General features: G+C 39.4%; 3 non-coding genes across 3 annotated transcripts; 2 read left to right on the top strand and 1 right to left on the bottom strand.

Annotated features, from left to right (window-relative positions):
- Window positions 1-1,096: 1,096 nt before the first annotated feature.
- On the top strand, window positions 1,097-1,204 carry LOC148547957 (small nucleolar RNA R71). Its single transcript, XR_015897531.1, has one exon. It is a non-coding gene; the product is annotated as a small nucleolar RNA R71 (small nucleolar RNA).
- A 9,766-nt stretch (window positions 1,205-10,970) lies between these two features.
- Window positions 10,971-11,078, bottom strand: LOC148547958 (small nucleolar RNA R71). Its single transcript, XR_015897414.1, has one exon. It is a non-coding gene; the product is annotated as a small nucleolar RNA R71 (small nucleolar RNA).
- An 11,900-nt stretch (window positions 11,079-22,978) lies between these two features.
- On the top strand, window positions 22,979-23,085 carry LOC148547959 (small nucleolar RNA R71). The gene has a single exon (XR_015897028.1). It is a non-coding gene; the product is annotated as a small nucleolar RNA R71 (small nucleolar RNA).
- Window positions 23,086-23,556: the final 471 nt, after the last annotated feature.

Below are 23,556 nucleotides of genomic sequence, written 5' to 3' on the forward strand. Positions count from 1 at the left end.
GCAATGTCAGTTGATCCAGATCACTTAGTTCATTGATGAACAAGGGAGGTTCAACTTCCCAAGCATCATTGCCAAACAATTTGGCATTCAGCTTCATGATTGCACCAAGAAACTTGGCAGTTTGCTCTTCAGTAACATCCTCATTCTCTTCAGAAGAGGAATACTCATCAGAGCTCATGAAGGGCATAAGGAGGTTCAATGGGATCTCTATAGTCTCTAGATAAGCCTCAGAGTCCTTTGGTTCCTCAGAGGGAAGCTCCTTATTGATCACTGGATGTCCCAGGAGGTCCTCCTCCTTGGGATTCACGTCCTCTCCTCTCCTCAGAGGTTCGGCCATGGCGCTTATGTCAATGGCCTTGCACTCTCCTTTTGGGTTCTCTTCTGTATTGCTTGGGAGAGTACTAGGAGGGATTTCAGTGATCCTTTTACTCAGCTGGCCCACTTGTGCTTCCAGATTTCTAATGGAAGACCTTGTTTCATTCATGAAACTTACAGTGGCCTTAGATAGATCAGAGACTAGATTTGCTAAATTAGAAGCATTTTGTTCAGAGTTCTCTGTCTGTTGCTGAGTTGATGATGGAAAAGGCTTGCTATTGCTAAACCTGTTTCTTCCACCATTATTAAAGCCTTGTTGGGGCTTTTGATCCTTCCATGAGAAATTTGGATGATTTCTCCATGTTGAGTTATAGGTGTTTCCATAAGGTTCACCTAAGTAATTTACCTCTGCTATTGCAGGGTTCTCAGGATCATAAGCTTCTTCTTCAGAAGATGCCTCTTGAGTACTGTTGGATGCAGCTTGCATTCCATGCAGACTCTGAGAAATCATATTGACTTGCTGAGTCAATATTTTGTTCTGAGCCAATATGGCATTCAGAGTATCAACTTCAAGAACTCCCTTCTTCATAGGCGTCCCATTACTCACAGGATTCCTTTCAGAAGTGTACATGAACTGGTTATTAGCAACCATGTCAATGAGTTCTTGAGCTTCTGCAGGCGTTTTCTTTAGGTGAATGGATCCACCTGCAGAAGTGTCCAGTGACATTTTTGATAGCTCAGATAAACCATCATAGAATATATCCAGGATGGTCCATTCTGAAAGCATGTCAGAAGGACACTTTTTGGTCAACTGTTTGTATCATTCCCAAGCTTCATAGAGGGATTCACCTTCTTTCTGTCTGAAGGTTTGAACATCAGCTCTAAGCTTGCTCAGCTTTTGAGGAGGAAAGTACTTGGCTAAGAAAGCCGTGACCAGCTTATCCCAAGAGTTCAGGCTGTCTTTGGGTTGAGAATCCAACCATAATCTAGTTCTGTCTCTTACAGCAAAAGGGAAAAGCATGAGCCTGTAGACTTCAGGATCTACTCCATTAGTCTTAACAGTATCACATATCTGCAAGAATTCAGTTAAGAACTGAAAAGGATCTTCAGATGGAAGTCCATGAAACTTGCAGTTCTGCTGCATCAGAGAAACTAATTGAGGTTTCAGCTCAAAGTTGTTTGCTCCAATGGCAGGAATGGAGATGCTTCTTCCATGTAAATTGGAATTAGGTGCAGTAAAGTCACCAAGCATCTTCCTTACATTATTATTATTTTCGGCTGCCATCTCCTCTTCCTGTTCAAAAATTTCTGAAAGGTTATTTCTGGATTGTTGTAATTTAGCTTCTCTTAATTTTCTCTTCAGAGTCCTTTCAGGTTCTGGATCTGCTTCCACAAGAATGTTCTTATCCTTGCTCCTGCTCATATGACAAGGAAGAATGGACAGGAAAATGATAATAATAGTAGAGATCATTTATACCTCCGTATAGGGATCCCTGTGTGAGTGGAAGAAAAGAGGGGAGATAAAGAATGTGATGTAAAGGAAGAAATACAACTGTACGAATGGAAGAGATGTGAGATGAGATGTTAGGATATGAATGAATAAATAGAATAGGATGGGGGAGGTATAATTTTCGAAAATTATTTTGAAAAGGAGTTAGTGATTTTTGAAAATTGGTTTTTGAAAATTTGTTAGTATTATTCGAAATTTTTTTTTTGAAATAAAAATGAAAATAAAAATAATTAGTTAATTAAAAAGAAATTTTTGAAAAAGGGGGAGATATTTTCAAAAATGAGAGAGAGAGAGTTAGTTAGGTAGTTTTGAAAAAGTTAAGAAACAAACAAAAAGTTAGTTAGTTAGTTGAAACAAATTTTTGAAAAGATAAGAGGTTAGGAGGTTAGAAAAGATATTTTGAAAAGATATTTTTGAAAAAGATAAGATAAGAAGATATTTTTGAAAAGATATGATAGAAATTAGTTTTGAAAAAGATTTGATTTTTAAAATCACAATTAATGACTTGATTCATAAGAAATCACAAGATATGATTCTAGAACTTAAAGTTTGAATCTTTCTTAACAAGCAAGTAACAAACTTCAAATTTTTGAATCAAAACATTAATTGATTATGTTATTTTCGAAAATTATGATATAAAATAAGAAAAAGATTTTTGAAAAATATTTTTGGAATTTTCGAAAATAACTAAGAACTTTGAAAAAGATTTGATTTTTGAAAAAGATTTTGAAAGAGATAAGATTTTCAAATTGAAAATTTGATTTGACTCATGAGAAACAATTTGATTTTAAAAATTTTTGAAAAAGTCAATCCAAATTTTCGAATTTGATGAGAGAAAAAGGGAAAGATATTTTTTTGATTTTTTGAATTTTTAGGATGAGAGAGAAAAACACAAAAAAAAAGTGCAATGCATGAAATTTTTAGATCAAAACATGTGATGCATGCAAGAATGCTATGAATGTCAAGATGAACACCAAGAACACTATGAAGATCATGATGAACATCAAGAACACATTTTTGAAAAATTTTTAATGCAAAGAAAACATGCAAGACACCAAACTTAGAATTCTTTAATGCTTAGACACTAAGAATTCAAGAATGCATATGAAAAACATGATAAGACACAAAACAAAAAATCATCAAGATCAAACAAGAAGACTTACCAAGAACAACTTGAAGATCATGAAGAACACTATGAATGCATGATATTTTCGAAAAAAATGCAAGATGCATATGCAAGTGACACCAAACTTATGATATGACTCAAGACTCAAACAAGAAACAGAAAATATTTTTGATTTTTATGATTTTCTAATTTTTTTGGATTTTTTTGTTTTTTCGAAAATTATATGAAAAAGAAAAAATAAGGATTCCAAAATTTTTAATATGAATTCCAGGAATCTTGCCATGTTAGTCTAAAGCTTCAGTCCAGGAATTAGACATGGCTCACTAGCCAGCCAAGCTTTCAATGAAAGCTCCAGTCCAAAACACTAGACATGGCCAATGGCCAGCCAAGCTTTAGCATGTAATTCAGACATGACATGCCTGACATGCCCTACAGTCGTATAAAGTGATGGTTGGAAGCCTCAGTCCAAACGAATTTAGACATGGCTTTACAGCCAGCCAGGCTTCACATGCTTCATGAAACACTAGAATTCATTCTTAAAAATTCTGAAGAAAAATATTTTTGAAAACATTTTTTTTTTCGAAAACAAAAGAGAAAAAAAATTTTTTTTTTTTGAAAATATTTTTGAAGGATTTTTGAAAAGAAAACGAAAAGAAAGTTACCCAATCTGAGCAACAAGATGAACCGTCAGTTGTCCAAACTCAAACAATCCCCGGCAACGGCGCCAAAAACTTGGTGCACGAAATTGTGATGTCCATGTTCTTTGTACTTGTGTGAGATTAACAATATATAATTGTATTGAATCCTCATTGTGGCTCTATGTGTGGACACAACTCCGTACAACTAACCAGCAAGTGCACTGGGTCGTCCAAGTAATACCTTACGTGAGTAAGGGTCGAATCCCACGGAGATTGTTGGTATGAAGCAAGCTATGGTCACCTTGTAAATCTCAGTCAGGCGGATTTAAACATGATATTTTATTAGATTCAAATAAACAATAAAAGGGATATAGATACTTATGTAAATCATTGGTAGGAATTCCAGATAAGCGAATGGAGATGCTTTTCGCTCCTCTGAACCTCTGCTTTCCTGCTATCTTCATCCAATCAGTCTTACTCCTTTCCATGGCTGGCTTTAAGTGATACATCACCACTATCAATGGCTACTTTCGGTCATCTCTCGGGAAAATGATCCAATGCCCTGTCACGGCACGGCTAATCATCTGGAGGCATCACCCTTGTCAATGGCTTCATCTTATCCTCTCAGTGAATACTATGCTCACGCACCCTGTCACGGCACGGCTATTCACCTGTCGGTTCTCGATCATGCTGGAATAGGATTTACTATCCTTTTGCGTCTGTCACTAACGCCCTGCAATCGCGAGTTCGGAGCTCGTCACAGTCATTCAATCATTGAATCCTACTCGGAATACCACAGACAAGGTTTAGACCTTCCGGATTCTCTTGAATGCCGCCATCATTCTAGCTTACGCCACGAAGATTCTGGTTAGGAGATCTAAGAGATACTCATTCTAGCTTAATTCATGTAGAATAGAGGTTTTTGTCAGGCACGCGTTCATAGGGGAGATGGTGATGAGCGTCACACATAATCATCACCTTCATCACGTTCTTGAGTGCGAATGGATATCTTAGAAGCGAAATAAGAAGAATTGAATGGAAAACAGTAGTACTTTGCATTAATCTTTGAGGAACAGCAGAGCTCCACACCTTAATCTATGGAGTGTAGAAACTCTACCGTTGAAAATACATAAGTGAAAGGTCCAGGCATGGCCGAGATGGCCAGCCCCCTAAAACGTGATCAAAGGATCATAAGGTAATCCAAAGATGCCTAATACAATAGTAAGAGGTCCTATTTATAATAAACTAGTTACTAGGGTTTACATGAGTAAGTAATTGATGCATAGATCCACTTCCGGGGCCCACTTGGTGTGTGCTTGGGCTTGGGCTTGAGTGTTACACGTGCAGAGGCCAATTGTGGAGTTGAATGCCAAGTTCTGTGCCAGTTTGGGCGTTCAACTCTGGTTTTGGATCCTTTTCTGGCGCTGGACGCCAGATTTGGGCAGAAGGCTGGCGTTGAACGCCAGTTTACGTCGTCAATTCTTGGCCAAAGTATAGACTATTATATATTGCTGGAAAGCCCTGGATGTCTACTTTCCAACGAAATTCGAAGCGCGCCATTTCAAGTTCTGTAGCTCCAGAAAATCCACTTTGAGTGCAGGGAGGTCAGAATCCAACAGCATCAGCAGTTCTTTTTCAACCTCTGAATCTGATTTCTGCTCAAGTCCGTCAATTTCAGCCAGAAAATACCTGAAATCACAGAAAAACACACAAACTCATAGTAAAGTCCAGAAATGTGAATTTAACATAAAAACTAATGAAAATATCCCTAAAAGTAACTAGATCCTACTAAAAACATACTAAAAACAATGCCAAAAAGCGTATAAATTATCCGCTCATCAATAGGACAACTAAGGGTGGAACATCAAGAGCACTCCATCATGCTTCATGAAATAAGAGAAGATCAAAAAGCAATGAGGGAGGAGCAACAAAGACAAGGAAGGGACATAGAAGAGCTCAAAGACATCATTGATACCTCAAGAAGGAAACGCCACCATCACTAAGGTGGATTCATTCCTTGTTCTTATTCCTTCTGTTTTTTGTTTTCTATGTTATGTGCTTATCTGTGTTTGTGTCTTCATTACATGATCATTAGTAGTTAGTAACTTTGTCTTAAAGTTATGAATGTCCTATGAATCCATCACCTCTCTTAAATGAAAAATGTTTTAATTCAAAAGAACAAGAAGTACATGAGTTTCGAATTTATCCTTGAACTTAGCTTAATTATATTGATGTGGTGACAATGCTTCTTGTTTTCTGAATGTATGCTTGAACAGTGCATATGTCTTTTGAAGTTGTTGTTTAAGAATGTTAAATATGTTGGCTTTTGAAAGAATGATGACTAGGAGACATGTTATTTGATAATCTGAAAAATCATAAAAATGATTCTTGAAGCAAGAAAAAGCAGCAAAGAACAGAGCTTGCAGAAAAAAAAAAGAAGAAAAAAAATAGGCGAAAAAAATAGAAAAAAAAAGAGAGAAAAAGCAAGCAGAAAAAGCCAAAAGCTCTTAAAACCAAGAGGCAAGAGCAAAAAGCCAATAACCCTTAAAACCAAAAGGCAAGGGCAAATAAAAAGGATCCCAAGGCTTTGAGCATCAGTGGATAGGAGGGCCTAAAGGAATAAAATCCTGGTCTAAGCGGCTAAACCAAGCTGTCCCTAACCATGTGCTTGTGGCGTGTAGGTGTCAAGTGAAAACTTGAGACTGAGCGGTTAAAGTCAAGGTCCAAAGCAAAAAAAAAAAAGAGTGTGCTTAAGAACCCTGGACACCTCTAATTGGGGACTTTAGCAAAGCTGAGTCACAATCTGAAAAGGTTCACCCAATTATGTGTCTGTGGCATTTATGTATCCGGTGGTAATACTGGAAAACAAAGTGCTTAGGGCCACGGCCAAGACTCATAAAATAGCTGTGTTCAAGAATCATCATACTGAACTAGGAGAATCAATAACACTATCTGAACTCTGAGTTCCTATAGATGCCAATCATTCTGAACTTCAATGGATAAAGTGAGATGCCAAAACTATTCAAGAGGCAAAAATCTATAAGTCCCGCTCATATGATTGCAGCTATGTTTCATTGATAGTTTGGAATTTATAGTATATTCTCTTCTTTTTATCCTATTTGATTTTCAGTTGCTTGGGGACAAGCAACAATTTAAGTTTGGTGTTGTGATGAGCGGATAATTTATACGCTTTTTGACATTGTTTTTAGTATGTTTTTAGTAGGATCTAGTTACTTTTAGGGATGTTTTCATTAGTTTTTATTTTAAATTCACATTTCTGGACTTTACTATGAGTTTGTGTGTTTTTCTGTGATTTCAGGTATTTTCTGGCTGAAATTGAGGGACTTGAGCAGAAATCAGATTCAGAGGTTGAAGAAGGACTGCTGATGCTGTTTGATTCTGACCTCCCTGCATTCAAAATGGATTTTCTGGAGCTACAGAACTCGAAATGGCGCGCTTCTAATTGCGTTGTAAAGTAGACATCCAGGGCTTTCCATCAATATATAATAGTCCATACTTTAACCAAGAATAGATGACGTAAACTGGCGTTCAACGCCAGCTTTCTACCCAAATCTGGCGTCCAGCGCCAGAAAAGGAGCCAAAACCAGAGTTGAACGCCCAAACTGGCACAAAAGCTGGCGTTCAACTCCAGAAAGGACCTCTACACGTGCAACACTCAAGCTCAGCCCAAGCACACACCAAGTGGGCCCCGGAAGTGGATTTATGCACCAATTACTTACTTCTGTAAACCCTAGTAGCTAGTTTATTATAAATAGGACATTTCACTATTGTATTTGACATCTTTGGATTATCTTTTGATCCTTTGATCATCCTGGATCCTGGATTGTATTTTGATCCTGTGATCACGTTTTAGGGGGCTGGCCATCTCGGCCATGCCTGGACCTTTCACTTATGTATTTTCAACGGTAGAGTTTCTACACTCCATAGATTAAGGTGTGGAGCTCTGCTGTTCCTCAAAGATTAATGCAAAGTACTACTGTTTTCTATTCAATTCATCTTATTTTGCTTCTAAGATATCCATTCGCACCCAAGAACGTGATGAAGGCGATGATTATGTGTGACGCTCATCACCATTCTCCCCTATGAACACGTGCCTGACAAACACCTCCGTTCTACATGAAATAAGCTAGAATGAATATCTCTTAGATCTCCTAACCAGAATCTTCGTGGCGTAAGCTAGAATGATGGCGGCATTCAAGAGAATCCGGAAAGTCTAAACCTTGTCTGTGGTATTCCGAGTAGGATTCAATGATTGGATGACTGTGACGAGCTTCAAACTCGCGAGTGCTGGGCGTTAGTGACAGACGCAAAAGGAGGGTGAATCCTATTCCAGCATGATCGAGAACCGACAGATGATTAGCCGTGCTGTGACAGAGCATGTGAGCATATTTTTCACTGAGAGGAGGGGATGTAGCCACTGACAACGGTGATGCCCTTGCATAAAGCCAGCCATGGAAAGGAGTAAGACTGATTGGATGAAGATAGCAGGAAAGCAGAGGTTCAGAGGAACGAAAAGCATCTCCATTCGCTTATCTGAAATTCCTAGCAATGAATTACATAAGTACCTCTATCCCTATTCTATTATTTATTATTCGAAAACATCATTATCAATTTATATCTGCCTGACTGAGATTTGCAAGGTGACCATAGCTTGCTTCATACCAACAATCTCCGTGGGATTCGACCCTTACTCACGTAAGGTATTACTTGGACGACCCAGTGCACTTGCTGGTTACTTGTATCGAAGTTGTGAACCAAGGTATTGGCACCATGTTCTTGGCGCCATTGCCAGGGAAAGAAAGAGCCATGAATTTTACATAATTAAAGTGTAATCATGATTACGCGTACCAAATTGCTCACGTTGCCAGGGATTGTTCGAGCCTGGACATCATAATTTCGTGCACCAAGTTTTTGGCGCCGTTGCTGGGGATTGTTTGAGTATGGACAACTGACGGTTCATCCTGTTGCTCAGATTAGGTAATTTTCTTTTTATTTTCTTTTCAAAAATTCTTCAAAAAATTTTTCAAAATTTTCTCATCTGTTTTCGAAAAAAAAAATAAAAATGTTTTCAAAAATTTATTCAAAATTTTTAAAGAATGAATTCTAGTGTTTCATGAAGCATGTGAAGCCTGGCTGGCTGTAAAGCCATGTCTAAATTCTTTTGGACTGAGGCTTCCAACCATCAGCTCTTATACGACTGTAGGGTATGTCAGGCTTGTCATGTCTGAATTACATGCTGAAGCTTGGCTGGCCATTGGCCATGTCTAGTGTTTTGGACCGGAGCTTTCATTGAAAGCTTGGCTGGCTAGTGAGCCATGTCTAATTCCTGGACTGAAGCTTTAGACTAAGAATGCAAGATTCCTGGAATTCATGTTAAAAATTTTGGAATCCTTATTTTTTCTTTTTCATATAATTTTCAAAAAAAAAATCCAAAAAAATTAGAAAATCATAAAAATCAAAAATAGTTTTGTGTTTCTTGTTTAAGTCATTAGTCATGTCATAAGTTTGGTGTCAATTGCATGTGCATCTTGCATTTTTCAAAAATTCATGCATTCATAGTGTTCTTCATGATCTTCAAGTTGTTCTTGGTAAGTCTTCTTGTTTGATCTTGATGTTTTCTTGTTTTGCATCTTTAGTTGTTTTTCATGTGCATTTTTCGTTTGTTAGAGTCTAAACATGAAAGATTTCTAAGTTTGGTGTCTTACATGTTTTCTTTGCATTAAAAATTTTTCAAAAATAAGTTCTTGGTGTTCTTCTTGACATTCAAAATGTTCTTGGTGATCATCTTGACATTCATAGCATTCTTGCATGCATTCATTATTTTGATCTAAAAATTTCATGCATTGCATAATTTTCATGTTTTTCATAAAAATTTCAAAAATCAAAAAAATATCTTTCCCTTTTTCTCTCATCAAATTCGAAAATTTGAGTTGACTTTTTCAAAAATTTTTAAAACCAAGTTGTTTCTTATGAGTCAAATCAAATTTTCAATTTGAAAATCTTATCTTTTTCAAAATCTTTTTCAAAAATCAAATCCTTTTCAAAATTCTTAGTTATTTTCGAAAATTCTAAAAATATTTTTCAAAAATATTTTTCTTATTTTTATACCAAATTTACGAAAATAACAATAGCAATTAATGTTTTGATTCAAAAATTTCAAGTTTGTTACTTGCTTGTTAAAAAAGATTCAAACTTTAAGTTCTAGAATCATATCTTGTGATTTCTTGTGAATCAAGTCATTAATTATGATTTTAAAAATAAAATCCTTTTCAAAACTGATTTCTATCATGACTTTTTCAAAAATATCTTCTTATCTTATCTTTTTCAAAAATATGATTTCAAAATATCTTTTCTAACTTCCTAACTTCTTATCTTTTCAAAATTTGTTTCAACTAACTAACTAACTTTTTGTTTGTTTCTTAACTTTTTCAAAACTACCTAACTAACTCTCTCTCTCTAATTTTCGAAAATATCTTCCCTCTTTTTCAAAAATTTCTTTTTTTATTAACTAATTATTCGTATTTTTATTTTTGATTTAAAAAAAATTTTCGAAAAATACTAACACTTTTCAAAAACCATTTTCGAAAATCACTAACTCTTTTTCAAAAATATTTTTCGAAAATTCTCCCTCTCCCATCTTATTCTATTTGTTCATTCATTTACTAACATCTCATCTCACATCTCAACCATCCTCACAGTTGTGTTTCTTCCATTATATTACATTCTTTGTCTACTCCTCTTCTTCTACTCACACAGGGATCCTATACTGTGGTATAAAGGATCCATATTATTATTATTATTTTTTCTGTGCCGTCTTCTTTGTCATATGAGCAGGAGCAAGGACAAGAATATTCTTGTTGAAGCAGATCCAGAACCTGAAAGGACTCTGAAGAGAAAATTAAGAGAAGCTAAATTACAACAATCCAGAAATAACCTTTCAGAAATTTTTGAACAGGAAGAGGAGATGGCAGCCGAAAATAATAATAATGTAAGGAAGATGCTTGGTGAATTTACTGCACCTAATTCCAATTTACATGGAAGAAGCATCTCCATTCCTGCCATTGGAGCAAACAACTTTGAGCTGAAACCTCAATTAGTTTCTCTGATGCAGCAGAACTGCAAGTTTCATGGACTTCCATCTGAAGATCCTTTTCAGTTCTTAACTGAATTCTTGCAGATATGTGATACTGTTAAGACTAATGGAGTAGATCCTGAAGTCTACAGGCTCATGCTTTTCCCTTTTGCTGTAAGAGACAGAGCTAGATTATGGTTGGATTCTCAACCCAAAGACAGCCTGAACTCTTGGGATAAGCTGGTCACGGCTTTCTTAGCCAAGTACTTTCCTCCTCAAAAGCTGAGCAAGCTTAGAGCTGATGTTCAAACCTTCAGACAGAAAGAAGGTGAATCCCTCTATGAAGCTTGGGAAAGATACAAACAGTTGACCAAAAAGTGTCCTTCTGACATGCTTTCAGAATGGACCATCCTGGATATATTCTATGATGGTTTATCTGAGCTATCAAAGATGTCACTAGACACTTCTGCAGGTGGATCCATTCACCTAAAGAAAACGCCTGCAGAAGCTCAAGAACTCATTGACATGGTTGCTAATAACCAGTTCATGTACACTTCTGAAAGGAATCCTGTGAGTAATGGGACGCCTATGAAGAAGAGAGTTCTTGAAATTGATACTCTGAATGCCATATTGGCTCAGAATAAAATATTGACTCAGCAAGTCAATATGATCTCTCAGAGTCTGCATGGAATGTAAGCTGCATCCAACAGTACTCAAGACGCTTCTTATGAAGAAGAAGCTTATGATCCTGAGAACCCTGCAATAGCAGAGGTAAATTACTTAGGTGAACCTTATGGAAACACCTATAACTCATCATGGAGAAATCATCCAAATTTCTCATGGAAGGATCAAAAGCCTCAACAAGGCTTTAATAATGGTAGAAGAAACAGGTTTAGCAATAGCAAGCCTTTTCCATCATCCACTCAGCAACAGACAGAGAACTCTGAACAAAATACTTCTAATTTAGCAAATTTAGTCTCTTATCTATCTAAGGCCACTGTAAGTTTCATGAATGAAACAAGGTCTTCCATTAGAAATCTAGAAGCACAAGTGGGCCAGCTGAGTAAAAGGATCACTGAAATCCCTCCTAGTACTCTCCCAAGCAATACAGAAGAGAATGCAAAGGGAGAGTGCAAGGCCATTGACATAAGCATCATGGCCGAACCTATGAGAAGAGGAGAGGACGTGAATCCCAAGGAGGAAGACCTCCTGGGACGTCCAGTGATCAATAAGGAGCTTCCCTCTGAGGAACCAAAGGACTCTGAGGCTCATCTAGAGACCATAGAGATTCCATTAAGCCCCCTTATGCCCTTCATGAGCTCAGATGAGTATTCCTCTTCTGAAGAGAATGAGGATGTTACTGAAGAGCAAACTGCCAAGTTTCTTGGTGCAATCATGAAGCTGAATGCCAAATTATTTGGCATTGATACTTGGGAAGTTGAACCTCCCTTGTTCATCAATGAACTAAGTGATCTGGATCAACTGATATTGCCTCAGAAGAGACAGGATCTTGGAAAGTTCATAATACCTTGTACCATAGGCACCATGATCTTTAAGGCTCTGTGTGACCTTGGTTCAGGAATAAACCTCATGCCCCTCTCTATAATAGAGAAACTGGGAATCTATGGGGTGCAAGCTGCTAAAATCTCATTAGAGATGGCAGACAATTCAAGAAAACAGGTATATGGACAAGTAGAGGACGTATTAGTAAAGGTTGAAGGCCTTTACATCCCTGCTGATTTCATAGTCCTGGATACTGGAAAGGAAGAGGATGAATCCATCATCCTAGGAAGACCTTTCTTGGTCACAGCAAGAGCTGTGATTGATGTTGACAGAGGTGAAATAGTCCTTCAATGGAATGAGGACTCCCTTGTGTTTAAAACTCAAGGATCTCCCTCTGCAACCATGGAGAGGAAGCAGAAAAAGCTTCTCTCAAAGCAGAGTCAACCAGAGCCCCCACAGTCAAACTCTAAGTTTGGTGTTGAACTCCCATATCCAAACTCTAAGTTTGGTGTTGGAGAGTTTCAACAATGCTCTGAACATCTGTAAGGCTCCATGAGAGCCCACTGTCAAGCTATTGACATTAAAGAAGCGCTTGTTGGGAGGCAACCCAATTTTTATTTATCTAACTATATTTTTCTTAGTTATATGTCTTTATAGGTTGATGATCATGTGGAGTCATAAAATAAATAGAAAAATTGAAAACAAAATCAAAAACAGCAGAAGAAAAATCACACCCTGGAGGAGCATCTGTCTGGCGTTCAGCGCCAGAACAGAGCATGGTTCTGGCGCTGAACGCCCAAAATGGGCAGCTTCTGGGCGCTGAACGCCAGAACAGGCATGGTTCTGGCGTTCAACGCCAGAAATGGCATACAAATGGGCGTTGAACGCCCAAAATGGCCACCAACCTGGCGCTGAACGCCCAGAGTTGTGTACAAAGGCATTTTTACATGCCTAATGGGTGCAGGGATGTAAATCCTTGAACACCTCAGGATCTGTGGACCCACAGGAACCACTCAGGATCTGTGGACCCCACAGGATCCCCACCTACCTCCACTCACTTCTTCTCACCACTCTCTTTCACACAACCCCATAAACACTCTTCCCCAAAAACCCTTCACCAATCACCTCAAACTCTCTTCCCCATCACCTCTTCACCACTCACATACATCCACTCTTCCCCATAAACCTACCTCATAAACTCCACCCACCTTCAAAATTCAAAACCAATTTTCCACCCAAACCCACCCATATGGCCGAAACCTTTCCCCCCTCCCTTCCCTATATAAAGATCTCCATTCTTCATCAAATTCACACAACACACCCCTCTACACTCCTCTTGGCCGAAACCACATCTCCCTCTCCCTCTCCATATTTCTTCTTCTTCTTCTATTCTTTTGTTTATTGCTCGAGGGCGAGCAATATTCTAAGTTTGGTGTGGTAAAAGCATAAGCTTTTTGTTTTTCCATTACCATTGATGGCACCTAAGACCGGAGAATCCTCTAGAAAGGGGAAGGGGAAGATGAAAGCATCCACCTCCGAGTCATGGGAGATGGAAAGGTTCATCTCCAAAGCCCATCAAGACCACTTCTATGATGTTGTGGCCAAGAAGAAGGTGATCCCTGAGGTCCCTTTCAAACTCAAAAGAAATGAGTATCCGGAGATCCAACATGAAATTCAAAGAAGAGGTTGGGAAGTTCTAACAAATCCAATCCAACAAGTCGGCATCCTAATGGTTCAAGAGTTCTATGCTAATGCATGAATCACCAAGAACCAATATCAAAGTAGGAACCCGAATCCAAAGAACTATGTTACAATGGTTCGGGGGAAATACTTAGATTTTAGTCTGGAGAATGTGAGGTTGGCATTTAACTTGCCCATTATGCAAGGAGATGAACGCCCCTACACTAGAAGGGTCAACTTTAATCAAAGGTTGGACCAAGTCCTTATGGACATATGTGTAGAAGGAGCTCGATGGAGGATTGACTCCAAAGGCAAGCCGGTTCAACTAAGAAGATTGGACCTCAAGCCTGTAGCTAGAGGATGGTTGGAGTTCATTCAATGCTCAATCATTCCCACTAGCAACCGGTCTGAAGTTACTATAGACCGGGCCATCATGATCCATAGCATCATGATTGGAGAAGAGGTAGAAGTTCATGAGATTATACCTCAAGAACTCTACAAGGTGGCTGACAAGTCCTCCACCATGGCAAGGTTAGCCTTTCCTCACCTCATCTGCCACCTATGCAATTCGGCTGGGATTGACATAGAGGGAGATATCCTCATTAAAGAGGACAAGCCCATCACTAAGAAAAAGATGGAGCAAGCAAGAGAGCCCATTCATGGAGCTCAAGAGGCGTATGAAGCTCATCACCATGAGATCCCGGAGATGCCTCAAATGCACTTTCCTCCACAAAACTATTGGGAGCAAATCAACACCTCCCTAGGAGAATTGAGTTCCAATATGGGACAACTAAGGGTGGAACATCAAGAGCACTCCATCATGCTTCATGAAATAAGAGAAGATCAAAAAGCAATGAGGGAGGAGCAACAAAGACAAGGAAGGGACATAGAAGAGCTCAAAGACATCATTGATACCTCAAGAAGGAAACGCCACCATCACTAAGGTGGATTCATTCCTTGTTCTTATTCCTTCTGTTTTTTGTTTTCTATGTTATGTGCTTATCTGTGTTTGTGTCTTCATTACATGATCATTAGTAGTTAGTAACTTTGTCTTAAAGTTATGAATGTCCTATGAATCCATCACCTCTCTTAAATGAAAAATGTTTTAATTCAAAAGAACAAGAAGTACATGAGTTTCGAATTTATCCTTGAACTTAGCTTAATTATATTGATGTGGTGACAATGCTTCTTGTTTTCTGAATGTATGCTTGAACAGTGCATATGTCTTTTGAAGTTGTTGTTTAAGAATGTTAAATATGTTGGCTTTTGAAAGAATGATGACTAGGAGACATGTTATTTGATAATCTGAAAAATCATAAAAATGATTCTTGAAGCAAGAAAAAGCAGCAAAGAACAGAGCTTGCAGAAAAAAAAAAGAAGAAAAAAAATAGGCGAAAAAAATAGAAAAAAAAAGAGAGAAAAAGCAAGCAGAAAACGCCAAAAGCTCTTAAAACCAAGAGGCAAGAGCAAAAAGCCAATAACCCTTAAAACCAAAAGGCAAGGGCAAATAAAAAGGATCCCAAGGCTTTGAGCATCAGTGGATAGGAGGGCCTAAAGGAATAAAATCCTGGTCTAAGCGGCTAAACCAAGCTGTCCCTAACCATGTGCTTGTGGCGTGTAGGTGTCAAGTGAAAACTTGAGACTGAGCGGTTAAAGTCAAGGTCCAAAGAAAAAAAAAAGAGTGTGCTTAAGAACCCTGGACACCTCTAATTGGGGACTTTAGCAAAGCTGAGTCACAATCTGAAAAGGTTCACCCAATTATGTGTCTGTGGCATTTATGTATCCGGTGGTAATACTGGAAAACAAAGTGCTTAGGGCCACGGCCAAGACTCATAAAATAGCTGTGTTCAAGAATCATCATACTGAACTAGGAGAATCAATAACACTATCTGAACTCTGAGTTCCTATAGATGCCAATCATTCTGAACTTCAATGGATAAAGTGAGATGCCAAAACTATTCAAGAGGCAAAAATCTATAAGTCCCGCTCATATGATTGCAGCTATGTTTCATTGATAGTTTGGAATTTATAGTATATTCTCTTCTTTTTATCCTATTTGATTTTCAGTTGCTTGGGGACAAGCAACAATTTAAGTTTGGTGTTGTGATGAGCGGATAATTTATACGCTTTTTGACATTATTTTTAGTATGTTTTTAGTAGGATCTAGTTACTTTTAGGGATGTTTTCATTAGTTTTTATGTTAAATTCACATTTCTGGACTTTACTATGAGTTTGTGTGTTTTTCTATGATTTCAGGTATTTTCTGGCTGAAATTGAGGGACTTGAGCAGAAATCAGATTCAGAGGTTGAAGAAGGACTGCTGATGCTGTTGGATTCTGACCTCCCTGCACTCAAAATGTATTTTCTGGAGTTACAAAACTCGAAATGGCGCGCTTCCAATTGCGTTGGAAAGTAGACATCCAGGGCTTTCCAACGATATATAATAGTCCATACTTTGGCTAAGAATAGACGACGTAAACTGGCGTTCAACGCCAGCTTTCTACCCAAATCTGGCGTCCAGCGCCAGAAAAGGAGCCAAAACCAGAGTTGAACGCCCAAACTGGCACAAAAGCTGGCGGTCAACTCCAGAAAGGACCTCTACACGTGCAACACTCAAGCTCAGCCCAAGCACACACCAAGTGGGCCCCGGAAGTGGATTTATGCATCAATTACTTACTTCTGTAAACCCTAGTAGCTAGTTTATTATAAATAGGACATTTCACTATTGTATTTGACATCTTTGGATTATCTTTTGATCCTTTGTTCATCCTGGATCCTGGATTGTATTTTGATCCTGTGATCACGTTTTAGGGGGCTGGCCATCTCGGCCATGCCTGGACCTTTCACTTATGTATTTTCAACGGTAGAGTTTCTACACTCCATAGATTAAGGTGTGGAGCTCTGCTGTTCCTCAAAGATTAATGCCAAGTACTACTGTTTTCTATTCAATTCATCTTATTTCGCTTCTAAGATATCCATTCGCACCCAAGAACATGATGAAGGTGATGATTATGTGTGACGCTCATCACCATTCTCCCCTATGAACACGTGCCTGACAAACACCTCTGTTCTACATGAAATAAGCTAGAATGAATATCTCTTAGATCTCCTAACCAGAATCTTCGTGGCGTAAGCTAGAATGATGGCGGCATTCAAGAGAATCCAGAAAGTCTAAACCTTGTCTGTGGTATTCCGAGTAGGATTCAATGATTGGATGACTGTGACGAGCTTCAAACTCGCGAGTGCTGGGCGTTAGTGACAGACGCAAAAGGAGGGTGAATCCTATTCCAGCATGATCGAGAACCGACAGATGATTAGCCGTGCTGTGACAGAGCATGTGAGCATATTTTTCACTGAGAGGAGGGGATGTAGCCACTGACAACGGTGATGCCCTTACATAAAGCCAGCCATGGAAAGGAGTAAGACTGATTGGATGAAAATAGCAGGAAAGCAGAGGTTCAGAGGAACGAAAAGCATCTCCATTCGCTTATCTGAAATTCCTACCAATGAATTACATAAGTACCTCTATCCCTATTCTATTATTTATTATTCGAAAACATCATTATCAATTTATATCTGCCTGACTGAGATTTGCAAGGTGACCATAGCTTGCTTCATACCAACAATCTCCGTGGGATTCGACCCTTACTCACGTAAGGTATTACTTGGACGACCCAGTGCACTTGCTGGTTAGTTGTATCGAAGTTGTGAACCATGGTATTGGCACCATGTTCTTGGCGCCATTGCCAGGGAAAGAAAGAGCCATGAATTTTACATAATTAAAGTGTAATCAAGATTACGCGTACCAAGTTGCTCACGTTGCCAGGGATTGTTCGAGCCTGGACATCACAATTTCGTGCACCAGACCTCCTCACGAGTTCAAACCACCCCTTGGCTTCTGGGCTAAGGTCTCCCCTCTTGATGAACCGGGGTCTCCGATCTCCATAGCTCTCCTAGTCAGCTGCTATAACACAGATGTCAGTCACTATCTCAGTGAGCTCATCGTTGTCTTGGCTTTTACTTATCCTTGTATGATAGCTAGGCTCATCAAAGTGTGGTGATTTCAGGTGAAGAGTTCTTATTATCGCATTTGGACTGAAGTCTACCTCCCTTCCCCTTACATAGCTTTTGAAGGTTGGGGCTCTGGTTTTGTCTTCTCTGACCACATTCGCGTAGAACTCTTTGATGAGGTTTGCATTGATCTTCCCCTCTGGATTGGTGAGCAATTGCCACCCTCTTTCTTCAATCTTCTCCCGAATCTGTGGGCATTCGTCTTCATTGATTTGGAAGGTTAACTCGGGCAGTATCTTTTTGAGATTTATCCGCTCAAATTCTCGTTCATGGAAGGCAGTCTTGAATCTCTTCTCGTCGAAGAAAATGTTCTCCGTTGGTTCCTTCCTCTTCTGCCTCTTGGAGCTTGATGATGCCATGAAGCAAAAAGGGTGTAGTGAAGGGAAGAGGTGTGGGATTTAGAGAGTGAGAAGTTGAAGAATTGGTTGCTGGAAAGTGAAGTGCAAGGGGTATGATTTTCGAACATGGAGATGGTGTGGATTTGATTCATTTATATAGGGAAGTGATGAAGAGATGAAAGGTGTGGATTGATGGGATTAGTGTATGATGAACGGATGGGGTTTTATATGGAGTAAGCACGAGGATTCTCAACTTTATGATGGAGTTGGTTCGCTTTCCAAGTTTGTTCTTCCTCCAATGTTGCATGGCAACCATTCCCAATGCATTCCCCTTGAGGCACGTGTGTAGTGCCCTCTTCATGAAGTGGCCGAACCTTTCCCATTAAATTATCCAATCAATCTCTTTCAATGCTCCTTTCCTTTCCCTGTAAAGATAAAATAAAAAAAGTAAGAATTATCACAAAAAGAAATCACTTTAAATTTTTACGGCTAAAATAATAAAGAGATGAAAAGATGAGATTGTTTATTCATGAACTCCAACTAACTAACTAACTGTGTATCCTTATATGCATTTTGGTGGCACCATGGGGTGACACCAAACTTAGTTTGGAGCACTGTGATCAAAAGTCTTATTCAAAGCTCCAAGACTAGCATGCTCTCTGTTGCATTCATGCTTTCTTGGTACGCTTTGAACACCAAACTTGTTCTTCACTATATAATGCAATATAAGAAATTCACCAAGTTTGGGTTGGAATTCATGAATATTGACTTATTCAATAGTAAAAGTGATGAGCGGATAATTTATACGCTTTTTGACATTGTTTTTAGTATGTTTTTAGTAGGATCTAGTTACTTTTAGGGATGTTTTTAATAGATTTTGTGTTAAATTCACATTTCTGGACTTTACTATGAGTTTGTGTGTTTTTCTGTGATTTCAGGTATTTTCTGGCTGAAATTGAGGGACTTGAGCAGAAATCAGATTCAGAGGTTGAAGAAGGACTGCTGATGCTGTTGGATTCTGACCTCCCTGCACTCAAAGTGGATTTTCTGGAGCTACAAAACTCGAAATGGCACGCTTCCAATTGCGTTGGAAAGTATACATCTAGGGCTTTCCAGCAATATATAATAGTCCATACTTTGGCCAAGAATTGACGACGTAAACTGGCGTTCAACGCCAGCCTTCTGCCCAAATCTGGAGTCCAGCGCGAGAAAAGGATCCAAAACCAGAGTTGAACGCCCAAACTGGCATAGAAACTGGCGTTCAACTCCACAAATGGCCTCTGCACGTGCTACACTTAAGCTCAGCCCAAACACACACCAAGTGGGCCCCGGAAGTGGATTTATGCATCAATTACTTACTCATGTAAACCCTAGTGACTAGTTTATTATAAATAGGACCTTTTACTATTGTATTAGGTATCTTTTGATCATCTTTGGATCCGGGATTGTATTTTGATCCTGTGATCTCGTTTAGGGGGCTGGCCATCTCGGCCATGCCTGGACCTTCACTTATGTATTTTCATACGGTAGAGTTTCTACACTCCATAGATTAAGGTGTGGAGCTCTGCTGTTCCTCAAAGATTAATGCAAAGTACTACTGTTTTCTATTCAATTCTTCTTATTTTGCTTCTAAGATATCCATTCGCACCCAAGAACGTAATGAAGGTGATGATTATGTGTGACGCTCATCACCATTCTCCCCTATGAACGCGTGCCTGACAAACACTTCTGTTCTACATGAATTAAGCTAGAATGAGTATCTCTTAGATCTCCTAACCAGAATCTTCGTGGCGTAAGCTAGAATGATGGCGGCATTCAAGAGAATCCGGAAAGTCTAAACCTTGTCTGTGGTATTCCAAGTAGGATTCAATGATTGAATGACTGTGACGAGCTCCGAACTCGCGATTGCAGGGCGTTAGTGACAGACGCAAAAGGATAGTAAATCCTATTCCGACATGATCGAGAACCGACAGATGAATAGCCGTGCCGTGACAGGGTGCGTGAGCATATTATTCACTAAGAGGATAAGATGAAGCCATTGATGAGGGTGATGCCTCCAGACGATTAGCCGTGCCGTGACAGGGCATTGGATCATTTTCCCGTGAGATGACCGAAAGTAGCCATTGACAGTGGTGATGTATCACATAAAGCCAGCCATGGAAAGGAGTAAGACTGATTGGATGAAGATAGCAGGAAAGTAGAGGTTCAGAGGAACGAAAAGCATCTCCATTCGCTTAACTGAAATTCCTACCAATGATTTACATAAGTATCTCTATCCCTATTTTATTATATAATATTCGAAAACACCATTATCACTTTATATCTGCCTGACTGAGATTTACAAGGTGACCATAGCTTGCTTCATACCAACAATCTCCGTGGGATTCGACCCTTACTCACGTAAGGTATTACTTGGACGACCCAGTGCACTTGCTGGTTAGTTGTATCGAAGTTGTGACAGACTGTAAAACTAGATCAGAGTATCTGGCCTAAGAAGCCATTACCAGACATCACAATTTCGTGCACCAAAAAGCTAATAAAACATGGGTTGCCTCCCATGAAGCGCTTCTTTAGCGTCACTAGCTTGACGTTTCTCCTTCATCAGGGAGGTTGATAATGCTTCAAGTCCTCCCCTCTTGCCTTGGACTTATATCCATTGGTTGTATCAATGATCTCCACATGTTCCAAGGAGAGGACTCTGTTAATAGTGAAGACCTTAGGTAACTGAGATGGTACAGTCGGGAGATTAGGGGGGATATCTGGAAAGTAAGCTGAGATCACTTTATCTCCTAGAGAGAAGTCTTCCGTAGGGATCTTCTTGTTCCTCCACCCCCTTGGTACTTTCTTCTTTGTCCCTTTTGATGTTGCCTTGTTCTTTGTAACTTCTTCTTCTAAGGAAATTTTGTTGTTGTCTTCACATGTTTCTGGTAGTTTAGGTTCCTCCAGCTTTTCCTTGAGCTATGACAGCTGCTTATTTCCTTGTTCATCAACCAAGGGCTTTCCCAGTTGAGCTGGTTGTGCTTCAATGTTTGCTTCCTCTGTCAGCATTTCGTTACGATCTGTACTTGGTTCTTTATTTTCTTGGTCAGCTTCTTGGGAGAGTTTGAAGACATTGAAGCTGAGTTGTTCATTATGGATCCTCAATATTAGCTCCCCTCGCTCCACATCTATAAGTGCTCTGGCTGTAGCTAGGAATAGTCTTTCCAATATGATTGGGTGAGTGTGACTCTCTTCCATGTCCAAGATGACAAAGTCTGTGGGAAGAAAGTATTTCTCAACCTTTAACAACACATTTTCCACCACCCCTATTGCTTGTTTTTGAGTTTTGTCAGCCAGCCTGATGACCACATCTGTGGGCAATATCTCATTGATCTGCAATCTCTTCACCAGGGCTAAGGGCATTAAGTTGATGCTTGCTCCCAAATCGCAGAGTGCTCTATCAAACATTGTTTCTCCTATGGCACAGGGGACATGAAAACTCCTTGGATCTTTTCTTTTCGTAGGTAACTGTGGTTGAATGAGGGCACTGCACCCCTTGTTCATCACTATAGTCTGTCCTCCCTTGAGTGAGCTTTTCCTAGGAAGCAGCTCCTTCATATACTTGATATATGCAGGCATTTGTTGGATAGTCTTGATGAATGGTATGTTCACATGCAAAGATGCAAACAAGTCAACAAATCTTGAGTATATTCTCTTCTCCACAGCACCATTGAGCAGTTGGGGAAAAGGTGCATAGAGTCTCAGCAGCTCCTGTTTTGATATTTCTGGTTCTTGGTATTCTTTTTCCTCCTTCTCTGTTAGGTATCCTCAGGTTGTTCTGACAGCTTGCTTGGCTTGTCCTCAGTCTCCTTATCACTTATAGTGACCATCTTGCAATCTTCCCATCTTACTTTCTTTGTTTCACCTCTCGGATTCTTCTCTGTGTCACTTGGGAATCCATCTGTGGGTTTGGGAATTTGCTCAGAGAGATATCCTACTTGAGATTCCAACCTCTTGATTGTGTCTCTCTGGTTCTTGAAACTGGCTCGCACTTCCTCCTTGAATACCTTGTTGTCTTGGATATCCTTGCATATGCCTTCAAGTAGATTTTCAATCCTTGAGATTCTTTCATCAAATGATGATAGGTCAGGTTGGGGATGGTTGTTCTGGCCTTGATATGAATGTGGAGAGGTGTTGTTATTGGGATGTTGATATGGTCTAGATGTGAAATTGTTTGGATTTGGGCGTCTTTGATCAAGGCTTTGGTCTTGTTGATTTCTCCACCCAAAGTTTGGGTGATTCCTCCATCCAGGGTTGTAATTCTTGGAGTAAGGATCATGGTTCTGCCTAGGTGAATTCCCAATGTAGTTGGCTTGCTCCTGGCTACCCTCTGCTTCTTCATTCACTCCTTCTTGGGTTGTTGATGAAGTGGAGATTGCTGCTACTTGGTTCCTCTCCATCTTCTTGGTGAGGTCAGCCAGCTGCTGGGTAATGAGCTTGTTTTGGGCCAACAGAGCATCTACATTGTTTAGCTCCATTACTCCTCTTGTGTTCCCTCTTTCGGAAGCATAGAAGTAGTCATTCTCTGCTACTGTTTCAATGACATCTATAGCCTCTTCAATGGTTTTCTTCTTGTTCAAAGATCCTCCAGATGAATGGTCTACGGCCTTCTTTGACTCATAAGACAGCCCTTCATAGAAAATGTGCAGCTGCACCCATTCATTGAACATATCTGGTGGGCACCTCCTTGTTAGGTCTTTAAACCTCTCCCATGCTTCATATAGAGTCTCACCATCTTGTTGCCTAAAAGTTTGGACCTCAGCTCTCATCCTATTGATTCTTTGAGGAAGGTAAAATCTTGCTAAGAATTTGTTCACCACGTCTTCCCAAGTTGTCAAGCTTTCCCTTGGGAAAGATTCCAGCTACTTGGCTGCCTTATCCTTGAGTGAGAATGGAAACAAGAGCAGTCTATAGGTGTCAGGATGAACACCATTAGACTTCACTGTGTCACATATTCTCAGGAAGGTGGTTAAATGTTGATTTGGGTCCTCTTGGACACTTCCTCCGAACGAACAGTTGTTCTGCACAAGGGTGATGAGCTGTGGCTTCAGTTCAAAATTATTGGCATGGATGGTTGGCTTTTTAATGCTACTTCCACAGTTTCCTGGGTTTGGATTGATGTAAGAGCCTAAAACTCTTCTATCCTCCCCAGCATGATTTGCTCGACCTCTTCCACCATGGTTGTGAGCCTCTTCTTCATGATGGTTTTCCATTTTTTCTTCCATGTTTGGTTCAAAGTATTC

This window comes from Arachis ipaensis, chromosome B8, assembly GCF_059453495.1.
Source record: "Arachis ipaensis isolate K30076 ecotype BB chromosome B8, ASM5945349v1, whole genome shotgun sequence".
Taxonomy (NCBI): Eukaryota; Viridiplantae; Streptophyta; class Magnoliopsida; order Fabales; family Fabaceae; genus Arachis; species Arachis ipaensis.